Genomic DNA, 13,195 nt, shown 5'->3' on the forward strand with positions numbered 1-13,195 from the left:
CACAGTCGACTGTAGGTCATTCACATCACGCAGGAACACACACACACACACACACACACACACACACACACACACACACACACACACACAACACACACACACACACACACACACACACACACACACACACACACACACACACACACACACACACACACACACACACACACACACACACACACACACACACACACACACACACACACACACACACACACACACAAAGAGCTCAACATAGCAGCCCATTCATTTCTCTGATAAAAGGCTTCTCTATGCTGCACGTGTCCATCCCCTACCGAGTTTAAAGCTTGACCTGGCGACACTATCCCCCCCCAGGAGAGAACGAGAGGCTCCCACCAAACCCCCCTCTGTCTCTGAACAGCACAGCGAAGAGACTGAGAGCAGACACTATTAACCTTTAGAGAAGAGAAAGAAGAGGACACCGTGAATGCCAGGGGTGATTTAGCCCAATTCAATCTGAAATATTTGCAAGTCAAAAGCAATCTTGTATTGACTTCAAAGACAGAGAACACAATTACAATAACTATATTACCCCCGCCCCACTGTTTTTTTTCAAAAGGTGGAAGCCAGACTGCGGGAACAAACAGTGTAACTAAAGAAATTCAAAAGCTAAAAGAGCACGACTTAGGTTGGAAAAGCAATCTAATGGTCTTCATTTCTTATTCATGAGTAAAAAGTGCAGGTAATTTGTTCTTGTTTTCCAGCTAAACAAGAAGTTCGACTGAATGTATTAGAACTGACTCCAAGTACCACTACAAATAAACCTTAAACAAAAGGCCTTTAAGCGTTACATATAATTAGGTAAAGACTGATCGTGGAAAGATCTTTATGCTAACATTAATAAGTTAGCATTTCGAACACAAATCTGTTCTCCTTCATAGTGAGTCGTATAAACCTCTAAGTCACAGTTAAAAGAATGACCTCCTCAGTTATTGCAAACACTAACTTTTCCTTTGTATTCATAAAATCTATTTCATCGTATGAAAAACCACCTTGCTGTACATCGAAGGATTAGGATGTCGTTTTTGTAGACGAAAATTATTATTTCAAACTAAAATCTAATTGAACAATTACTTCTAAGTGCTGCACATGTTGCAGTGTGCATATAACAACTTCTCTTAAGTTAACTGACAAATTATACATGATTCATGGACACACCCATGTGTTAACATATCTTTTACAAATGTGCCGGAGAGGCTGACAGGCAAAGTTGCAGCCAGAAGCAAAGCCAGACAGACAGAAACTAAATGTTGCAAGGGAATATGTCTCTTCTCCGGCTCGTCACACTCATCCCTGTAGAAAGCAATGTGGCGTGTCAGAAACAGTGAAAATCCAGAGATATGCTGCTTTCAGGGAGCTGTAGTGTGAATAAACCCCGGAAAGGTGGAATTACAGGGATGTTACGCTACCGTCATGCACTTATGGAATCACACATACTCTACACAGGACACCTCCTAAAATACCGGTTGATATTACTATTAAGGAAGTGGACATTTAATGCCAAATGTATAGATTTGTATACGGTATCAGTGGTATAAAGTACATTTAGAGTACTGTGAATGTCTGTATGTATTGTATTCTGAAATAGTTGTTTTTTACTTGAGTCATTTAATTGTATGCAACTCCACTTCAATTCAGGGAGACATATTTTACATTTAACTACATTTATTTGGCAGGCATTGGTACTATACACAGGTGTACATTTTAGAACCTTTTATGAGCATATAAAATACTACGCAAGTACATTAAACTACCCAACATTATAAAATTGGTAAAGGTCCTTTGAGTAAATATCTGAATCCCTCTTCCACCACATCTTGATAAAACGAATGCAGTCAATGCGAAGAATCCTGCTATAAAACTGACTTTCCGGAAGGTTATAATGTTTTGTTTTTGTTAAACTGCTTTACAGACACATTGATTCAACATCATTCTCGAGGCTGCAGTTATAGTTGCTGTTGAATTGAAATAGGTTATCATCCTCTACACCTTTTTGAATCTATTTCAGCACAAAATGAACATTATACCTCTGGTAAATGTAGCATTCATTGCAGGAATGTTGTATAATACTGAATTAGTTAAAGCAAGTTGCACCTAATAAAACAAAGTATATTTACATAAACATAAAAAACCCACATGTACATTTCTCCCCGTAGTTGTCCTCTTCGCACTGATCTTTCATCACCACTGTAAGCTTCTATGTGACAGATGGATATATTTTCACATGAATGCTCACAACATTAGGATGGAACAGCTTTTGCAAAGGTCCCCTGAAGCATTTGTAATATATATTAAAAGGCTATGTAGAATTAAAGAGTGCACATATATAATCAATCCACCTGTTACTGCTGCAAGGCATGCATGCATATAAAGAAAAAGGCAACTATCTTACACAATCTTGCACAGGCAAAAATATTCTATATTAAAAATGATTCTAAAACAGAAACTTGATGAATGGTTACTGCTGTGTTACTCTGTGTCACAGAGACCTGACGAAATGAGAAAGAGGCTTGTTGTGTAGTAATGATATTAACCAGTAAGAAGAACCCTATCAATCGTTTTTTCAAGTGTTCCAGATACATGTTTTTAAATAGCACTCATGAAATTCATCTACTTTGACAGATCATAGAGAATAGTGCTGGTTATTTGAGGACTTGGCAAACAGTACCAGAGGGGCTCTCCATAAATGAACACTAATCTGCTTAGGAAGTTGTGCTCTTGATAGTCTTTTCATAATGAAGCACCACTGTACTGCAAAACACAGACACACACACACACACACACACACACACACACACACACACACACACACACACACACACACACACACACACACACACACACACACACACACACACACACACACACACACACACACACACACACACACACACACACACACACACACACACACCACACACACACACACACACACACACACACACACACACACACACACACACACACACACACACACACACACACACACACACACACACACACACGAAACCTCATACTCATTAGTCGCATATTTTGGCAAAAACAATCCCAATATGAAGCCATTTAAATGGAGGATAGCTTTTTCGCATCAACAAAGCAATGCACTGCCCACACACGGTGAACCACTGGTCCGGAGCCATAACTGAGAGTATACTCACAGACCACATTCATTGTCCCTTCCCAGAACTTTAATGGTCTTTCTACCCAAACTAGGCAATAACAATCCCATCAGTACAAAGGCCCTATCACTACAAAACATTTCTCTGCTCCTCTCCTCTGAAGATGTTTCCATTAGGAGGAATGAAAAGCTAATCATATTCATCTGCATGCCTTCTTTAATGGGACCCTATCAGATCGCCTGATAGAGGCCCTCCTCTCTTAATACTAGTCAATTTGCCGTTTCCATTTAGTCAAGCTGGCCTGTCTCTGATGATACCATCTCTGAGACATTATACATGGCATAGAGATAAAAACCAGGCTTGCACACATTAAAGAAAAAGTAAATTGGTGTAAATGTTGGCATGAATGTGATAAGAAAGGTGGATAAAGGTAATTTATAACTCTGCAAGAAATCCTTCAAAGGTGGGTGGGAGGTTAATGTCTGAGAAAAGATGGATAAGCAGTGAAAGGAGGTAAACTGGAGGGAGAAATATTTTCTCAGCAGATGCAGTGCACCCCCGAGGTGTTTTTCTCTCCATCAGACCTTGTGCTCCCTGTCATGCACATAAACACACCGTATGAGTTTGCTGTATATTAAATGTACACCCTCACATGCAAATGTACACACACACACACACACACACACACACACACACACACACACACACACACACACACACACACACACACACACACACACACACACACACACACACACACACACACACACACACACACACACACACACACACACACACACACACACACACACACACACACACACACACACACACACACACACACACACACACACACACACACACACACACACACACACACACACACACACACACACACAGGTCAGTCCTCGGTCAGGGTTGTCACATCCCATTGTTGGAGGGCCGGGTCTCTGCGGGTTACATTAATAAAGCCTAGCGAGGATAGATGGGGGTTATTGAGCAGGACTAAGTGCTCTTGTGAAGGTATGTGTGAGGGATTGGCTTGTCCAAGATGGTCTGGGGGATGACAGACACACACATTTGTGATGATGGCAGGTCATGTCATGTCGTGTCAGGTCACTCTCTTAAATACCTGCTGTGAAAAACCTGACCAGCATACAAGTATCATAGAAAACAACAAGTCTGAAGGTGGCATAATCAAGAGACTGCATTCACAAATAGTGTTTGTACAAATATATAAACATGGTTTGTAAAATATATGATTCTTACAGTAATTGTATTGTTTGGGTATACTATGAAAAACCTGCATGATAAAGTGTATATTAACTGATCTGATCACAAATTAAACATTTATTGATGGCAATTGTGTTCACTTTGTGGAGCACAAACCACTTGTATGCATGTGCTGCAACATCATAATGCCATTTTATTTCCATCTTCTGAACAAGAGCTTCTGTTAATAAAAGAGAGAGGTAGGCAGGAAACCGCCCAAGTGTTGAGGGTTGGGGTTCCATTTACAGACCAAATCCCATGTGATCTCTGTGCAATTTTCCCAGTTCCCTTCAGATTCAGCCTAAGTGCTTCTGTTTGGACCACAATCCCTGCACCTACTGGAAGAGGCAGAGCGTGTTGTGTTAGTGAGCGGGTTGCGTGTCTACCAGGCTTGAATTTCGTCATTTTAGGGGCAAGGCCATTTGGCCTTTGGTGTCTTGTATGAACAAGCATTGTTTAAAATGCAAAAGTCTGTGTGTGTGTGTGTGTGTGTGTGTACGAGAGTATCTTTAATCAATTTGTCCAACTCGAGCGTCAAATTTGCGTGACGCGTTCTCGCGGTAGCCAATCAGCAGTGAGGATCTCAGCCACTGACGTTGAATCAGAAAACCAAAACATCAGCCGTTAGCACACAGAGCTCACAGCTCCTCATATCTGTTCAGAAACTGGACAAAAGTTAAACAAGTACAAACCACAGACTGTCTGTGTCATGGTGAATACAGTCGCTGCTTTATTTCTGTCTTTAGGACGTTGTTGTGAGTGTGGACGGAGCATATACAGGTTAGTTTATCCTGATCGATCCGATCTCCATTCAGAAAACACGCATTTTAAAAGGTTTTTCGCCTGCCGTCTTGTCTGCACACTTGTCAAAGCATTAAAGCATGGTTTTTACTAACCGTTATCAGTATTTTGTTACTTCGGCATCATTTAGAAACGTGTATTACAATTTAGGCCACGTTTACACGGAGACGAAACGGGTTGTATCCACTACAGTTCTCTATCGTATGGACGGTTCGTCCACACGAGGCCGTAACGGAACCGCGGAAAAGGAGCCCTCAAACGGTAACGGGTCCCAAGGTGGGTAGATCTGCGGACGAAACGCTCTGGGGGGCCTAACGTGTGTACATCCTATACGATCATTTCCTGATAACGATGAAGCCATAGCTCTGCCTCTCCCCACCTCTGCTGCTCACTGCTGTAGCATGGTCAGTAGCATGCTACAGATGTTACAGATGTTACAGATGGCAACCATGCTCAGGGGGTCTTCTTCGCTGCTTTTGGTGTATTTTGTGGCGGAAGTACAGCGTCACTTACAGGCCTGGCATGTGTACTACAGCGTCTCCAGCGGGTCGAGCGGGCTAGTGTGGACGGACACGTTTCTTGAGCCGATACCGTGTGGACGGAAGACTTTTTTGATATCAAATTCGGTTTGTTCTCCGTTTCGTCTCCGTGTAAACGGAGCCTTAATCACACAGTATTTACATGGATATAAGCCAGGGGCGTCGCCTGGACCTGGAAACATTCGGGGCTTAGCCCACAGTGGCGGCGGCCTCGGCGCTACAGTGGCATTTTCTACTGCAACACTCCCCACACGCACATACACAGTACAACCGCGACTCTTACAATGAAGGCTCAATAATCAGCTCAGGGCATATAAGTGTAAGCAGGGGTAAAGTGCTATTTTTTATAAGTGGGGGGCGGACTTCACCTCCTCTAGGGGGGTCCTCACCTGCTCTAGGGGGGTCCGGGGACATGCTCCTCCAGGAAGATTTGTTTTTTAAATATTGAAGTATAAAGCATCAATCTGGTGCACTTTGAGAGCAAAATTCAGAGATCTATGGATACATCTCTCAACACCCATATGAAACAGAACTGTAAACAGATTTTCTTTTTCTTATATTTTACAAATCACTCCCCTTTTAAACTGTATTCTTGTTTTACTGTCATATAGTATTTGATAACTGTTTTTCAATTATTGTCTCTGGCTGTCCATCTCATAATGTTCACATAGAAACTAGCTGTCAATAGGAATATCATTCAGAAGAATTATAATTTCATGCAAAAATTCAGGTGTTGTTATGGCAACGTCAGTGGCCAAACAGCCACATTTACTGCTGCAAATAAGTTCAAACATGCTGTCGACACGTAAAGTAGTGGCAACTATGCCACCATTTCAGCTGACTTTTTCTCAGAAATACTGTCACATAACATCCATATATTTCAGTGCTAGGTTGATGCTTAGCTAAGCTAACTATGAAAACTTTAACTGACAGGACTCAGGATCAACTGTGTAGTAGAGATGGCAAATCCGGATCCTTTTACGGACTCAGGGTCTTCTGAGTCAGTCATTGAAGAGATCCGGATCATACGAGTCATTTGAGTCATACGAGTCAGCATGACCAAGACCGTAGAAATCCTATCGGTGAAACCGAAAAGTTGTTGCATTTCACGAGCATATTATTATTCCATATATTTTGAATATATATATATATTTGTTTATATATATATATATATAATATCTGCATGTATATTTTCTATTTCGACATGTATATTTTATATTTTATATTTTATTTTAATTTTCTTTCTATTCTTGTATATTTTGTAGTTTTGTTTTATTGTAAAATGCCTTTTATGCTGCTGTAACAACAACAATTTCCCAATTTGAGATCAATAAAGTACTATCTATCTATCTATCTATTAAACTGACGTTATATTAACCTCCGCTACACAGTGTATTTTGCTTTAATAAAAAATGTTGATCACAAAAAAAAGGATTATTTTGCGATTTGGCAAATCTGAGTCTGCTGTTGACTCGTGCATGAGGACGAGTCTGCTGGATCTCTGGATCTGCTGCTATATGGTTACGGCTCCGAGTCCGCACGAGTCTGCTCTGCTGTGTCAGGATTTGCGAATCTGCGAATCTGCGAGTCTGCTGTTGACTCGTGCATAATATAGCGCGGGAGCCGGGTGCTGGAGGAGGGGCTATGCTCGTGCACATGACGAGTATGGATCTCTGGATCTGCTATGCTATTACGGGTAGGAGCCGTCGGCTCCTCTGAGTCCCCACGAGTCTGCAGGAAGTTTCACTGATCCGCGTCTCCTCCCCTGAGCCAAACGATCACTTCTGGCAGCTATCCTACTTGCTAAAGGGTAGGCAGATGGACTGGGGTACGTTGTAATGTGATTTTACATGTTATAAACAGAGTAGCGAGTGACGCAATTTATAGTTTTAATTTGTACGTCACACCAAGTGTGGGACTCAAGGACTCGGGTTAATGGAGAGGGGAGACTCGTCACGACCAGCTCATTTCTAGGATCCGGGTTAATGATCCGGATGAATCAGGACTCGCCCATCTCTACTGTGTAGGCCTACTGTAAGGTAGCTTCTAGCTTCATGTCGAACAGTAAGTCAACATTTCCCAAAGAGCTTTCTTTGAAATCACCAGGTAACGCTAAAAAACATTACATTTAGTGTTTATTTAATATCTCTGGCTAGCTATAGCTACTTGCTAACGGTTTAGCTTACCCCCACAATTCAAAGTAACGTCAACGTAGCTGTAATTTATGCTTTGCTTACATGTTCGCATAACTTGGAAGTTTACTGACATTTACATACCTTGTTTACCTGGCTCAAGTGGTGGCTCTGGGGTTGTTGTTGTGTGAGCCACCACTTGAGAATAGTCATATTTTTTAAGAAAAAATGTTCTTATGTCCATCTTCAGAAACTCTGAGTCCGACTGACATTGTCACAGCTCACAGGATAGGTAAGAAAGACAGATGTTTATTTCCATTCAACTCTCAGGTTGGTCTGGTGTCTTGCCTATGTTGCATTCACTGAACACGGGAAATTACATTTCTGCCGTCCTCTCATGATGAGGTTCAGGTAAAGCACGGTTAATGTATTATATTATTGAGGGAGAATTGTCCGGGGCTACAGAAAAAACATTCGGGGCTCCAGCGCGTCCAGTTTGAATGACAGGAGTAAACACAGCTGACAGCCGCGGTGAAACTCCAGCGATTAGAGCGAATATTCGCATTGCGTCCGGTGTGAACGCAGCATAATGCAGTTCAGAAACCAGACCACTGTTCTGACGCTTTTAAAGCAACTTCGAGATTTTAACAGTGTGAGGGGCACAAAGGCCATGGTGGCCGTAGGACGTACAATTATTTGTGGGGCATAACGGCCAGACAGAGGGGCAACGACGGCCAATTCCTTCCTTGGTGTCTATTGTCTGTGTGACAGCATGTTTAGTTTGCAGAGTTGGGAAGTAGTGGAGTACAAATACTTTGTTACTGTACTTAAGTAAATTGTTCTGTATCAGTAGGCTACTTTACTCCACTACTTATTTTTCTGACGACTTTTTACTTTTAAACACAAATACCTGTACTTTCTACTTCTTACATTTTCCAAACAGGCTCGTTACTTTAGTTTTAATCTGCGTTTGGTGGCGTGATCATTATTATTTAGAGTCATTGCGTGCCTATTGATTTTAACACGATCCGTGTATCCATTATTTCCTGGTCTTCTCTAAAGAAGAGGGACCAATGAAAACTTTGTCATTTTGCCGTTGTTCAGCATCGAAACATTCATTAGCTAACAATGACATTATTACAATACGAATTAGAAGATCCTTAATGTTCTATTAATATAAAGTGAGGTCAGTTACTCAATAAAACAGTTGGTAGTTATGGGTACTTTTTACTCAAGTATAAGTAAAGAAGTATTGGCTTCTAAATGTAACTTGAGTAAAGAAGTTTAGTCAGTACTTCTACTTTTACCAGAGTATTTTTAAACACGAGTATCTGTACTTCTACTTGAGTAAAGGATGTGTGTACTTTTGCCATCTCTGTTAGTTTGTGTCTGTGTAAATAAGTCAGTGGGGTTAACATACAGCACTCTCTGCAAGACATAAGAGAAAACCGTTTAAAAGCTATTAGTTAAATATATTACTTACATTTGTATGACTATTTTGGTTTAGCAAAGGCATGGACAGGGAATACATGTGTGAATCACGGAAATTAAATAAGAACTGAGAGGATATGGTAGATTTAAAACACTAATATATTCAATATGAACAATGAGCAACAGATTAACCCGGAAGATTTTGTAACGTTTCTATCATCTTGTAGACATAACTTAATGTATAACAATCAATCATTATTACACATTTGACAAAGTATCTCACAACAGTTAATTTAGCCAGAATTTACAGAAAAAAACATTTTAATTAAATGTACCATTTGTTTATTGTTATTTATTTCTGAATGGAGTTTGGCTTTTTTGTGTGTGTGCCCTTAATCCTGGATTACATTTTTTAATTAAGGTTTGCAGTTAAAAGCAGGTTTGCTGAGCACGCTGGAGCCTTCAGCACCACGGACAGCTACGACAGTTTCTATCTAAGGACCTGCACTCAGCTGGGCACCATGGTCTTCAGATCCTTGTTTTTTGTTGAAAAAGGGGGTAGACACACAACTCATATATGCATTTATTCATATATTATAATCATAATTATCCTTATTACGTGTCTTTGAGTTTCTGGAAAAGTGCTATAAATAAAATGCATTAGTATGATTATTGTTATTATTATTAGACCATAGTTAAAGCCTAAAAGCCCTAAAATGTAGTTCCTCCATGAGCTATCGTAGCAGTTATAATACTTATGAATCACAAGTAATATGTATTTTAAATTTGGATGTTCCATATTTAATGTTAAATGTTAAAAACATATGTATTTTTTAAAGTTCAAGCTTAAACTAGTTGAAATATAAATAGAATATATCAGGTCATGAGAAATTAATGCAAAATCAAAAATAGAATGCTCCGATTGCTTTAATCCTGCTAGATCATAATACATTTAATCAGGAAGGTTGATGAGACACAAAACTGCAACAATTCTTTTTGTGAGTTCAAATTACGGTGGCCCGGAAGTGCAAGACACCACAGCATTTCACAAAACACCACAGCATTTCAGAAAACACAACAGCATTTCACAAAACGCCGCAGCATTTCACAAAACACAACAGCATTTCACATTGGACGGAAAGGGTATTCCTTTAGGGAGAACACTTCTTGTTTGTGATTGGACAGAGCCAGCCAGAGAAGCACTGCTGTGATTGGTTGTTTTTGCTGCCAGTCAAGAAATGACGCTTCGTGATTGGTCAGCACCCGAGCGCAACATGTCCCAACACATCAACCGTTAGCTGTTAGCACACACTCAGAGCTCACAGCTCCTCATATCTGTTCAAAAACTGGACAAAAGTTAAACAAGTACAAACCACAGACTGTATATGTCATGGCGAATACAGTCGCTGCTTTATTTATGTCTGTATGACGCTGTTGTGAGTGTGGACGGAGCAGCTACAGGTTAGTTTAGCCTGATGGATCCGATTCCATTCAGAAAACACGCATTTTAAAAGCTTTTCGCCTGCCGTCTTGTCTGCAGACTTGTCAAAGCATTAATTCATGGTTTTTACTAACCGGTATCAGTATGTAGTTACTTCGGCATCACTTTGAAACGTGTATTACAATTAAATCATGGTCAATATGTTCATTTTGTTGTAGTTGGTATCTCCCATAGGATTTACATGGAGATACGCCCCGCTCCCTCTCCAGCGCGTCTTGTTTGAATGACAGGAGCAAACACAGCTGACAGCCGCCGTGAAACTCGAGCGATTAGAGCGATGCGAATATTGGGTAGTCTACCATAGTATTTACATGGAGATAAGCCCCTTAAAAACCATGAATTAATAAAGCATTAATTCATGTTTTTTTCGCATCGCTCTAATCGCTCGAGTTTCACCGCAGCTGTCAGTGTTTACTCCATCCACACTCACAACAGCGTCATACAGACATAAATAAAGCAGCGACTGTATTCGCCATGACATAGACAGTCTGTGGTTTGTACTTGTTTAACTTTTGTCCAGTTTCTGAACAGATATGAGGAGCTGTGAGCTCTGAGTGTGTGCTAACAGCTAACGGTTGATGTGTTGGGACATGTTGCACTGTCGGGTGCTGACCGATCACGAAACGTCATTTCTTGACTGGCAGCAAAAACAACCAATCACAGCAGTGCTTCTCTGGCTGGCTCTGTCCAATCACAAACAAGAAGTGTTCTCCCTAAAGGAATACCCTTTCCGTCCAATGTGAAATGCTGTGGTGTTTTCTGAAATGCTGTAGTGTTTTCTGAAATGCTGTAGCGTTTTTTGAAATGCTGTAGCGTTTTTTGAAATGCTGCGGCGTTTTCTGAAATGCTGTAGTGTTTTCTGAAATGCTGTTGTGTTTTCTGAAATGCTGTTGTGTTTTCTGAAATGCTGTAGTGTTTTCTGAAATGCTGTTGTGTTTTCTGAAATGCTGTAGTGTTTTCTGAAATGCTGTAGTGTTTTCTGAAATGCTGTTGTGTTTTCTGAAATGCTGTAGTGTTTTCTGAAATGCTGTAGTGTTTTCTGAAATGCTGTAGTGTTTTCTAAAATGCTGTGGTGTTTTCTGAAATGCTGTAGTGTTTTCTGAAATGCTGTAGTGTTTTCTGAAATGCTGTTGTGTTTTCTGAAATGCTGTTGTGTTTTCTGAAATGCTGTAGTGTTTTCTGAAATGCTGTTGTGTTTTCTGAAATGCTGTAGTGTTTTCTGAAATGCTGTAGTGTTTTCTGAAATGCTGTTGTGTTTTCTGAAATGCTGTAGTGTTTTCTGAAATGCTGTAGTGTTTTCTGAAATGCTGTAGTGTTTTCTAAAATGCTGTGGTGTTTTCTGAAATGCTGTAGTGTTTTCTGAAATGCTGTTGTGTTTTCTGAAATGCTGTGGTGTTTTGTGAAATGCTGTGGTGTCTTGCACTTCCGGGCCACCGTATCAAATGATGTGCTAATTCAAAAGACATAATTTTTACAAAAATGCTAATTATATGATGACTGTTATGATGATAATGAATAATCCCTCAACTGAAGCAAAACGGAAATCAAGATGGACATTTAGTGCGATAATAATGCTGTGCTTCTCCCTCTAAAACAGCAAAGACCGCTGCATTAATAAAGAACAGAAAGGTCATTTTATCATAGTAGTCAATCACTAATAATTGTTGGGATTCACTTAAAAAAAATACACGTGTTACAGTGGACATAAATGAGGACACCTTTTAAAAGTACCCATCAGTTGAAGTCGACTCCTTTTTTCATTGGGAAACCTGTCACAGGCCGACGGAGCTTAGCTCTTTGGGCTCCAGCAGAGTGAAAGATTGTCTCTCCAGGCCTTTAACCCTCATCCATCCATCCATCTGTAGTCTCATCCCACATTTCATGGCCAGTCACCAAGATGGAAGTTACTGTAATTATACATGGATTTTCAGGGATGGGACAACCATATCAAATCTACCCCACACAAGTCCCTGCAGAAAAGCAAGGACATATGGAATTGGAGGAACACCAGGTACAAGTCAGCACAAGAGAGCATATGCGAATGAAATAATTTGACAAAACAGATCAAGATCTAGATAGCGTCAAAGCCAATACGCTAGGGCAGCGGTTCCCAACCTTTTTCAACTCAGGACCCACTTGAGAATCTAAAAAATGTTTCTGATTGGTCAATTCAGAACATGTGACATGTTGTTAATCCAGTAGTACAGACCGCTGTCAAGGACTGTAATGACTGTTGCTAAGGAGGATCAAGAAAGAAAAAGGAAAAAAGGTTAAAATAAAAAATAAATCTTAATTCTGAAATGTTTCCACACAAATCATAATGTTTTGCAAATTGTTTGGCGGCCCACTTGCAATGCCTTTGCGGACCACTAGGGGGCC

The 13,195-nt window shown here is 40.4% G+C and overlaps 1 protein-coding gene across 1 annotated transcript in view; it reads right to left on the reverse strand.

The window, feature by feature from the left end:
- kcnd3 (potassium voltage-gated channel, Shal-related subfamily, member 3) overlaps positions 1-13,195 on the reverse strand; it is a 103,056-nt gene that overhangs the window by 15,836 nt on the left and 74,025 nt on the right.

Source organism: Trematomus bernacchii, unplaced genomic scaffold (genome assembly GCF_902827165.1).
Source record: "Trematomus bernacchii unplaced genomic scaffold, fTreBer1.1, whole genome shotgun sequence".
Classification (NCBI taxonomy): Eukaryota; Metazoa; Chordata; class Actinopteri; order Perciformes; family Nototheniidae; genus Trematomus; species Trematomus bernacchii.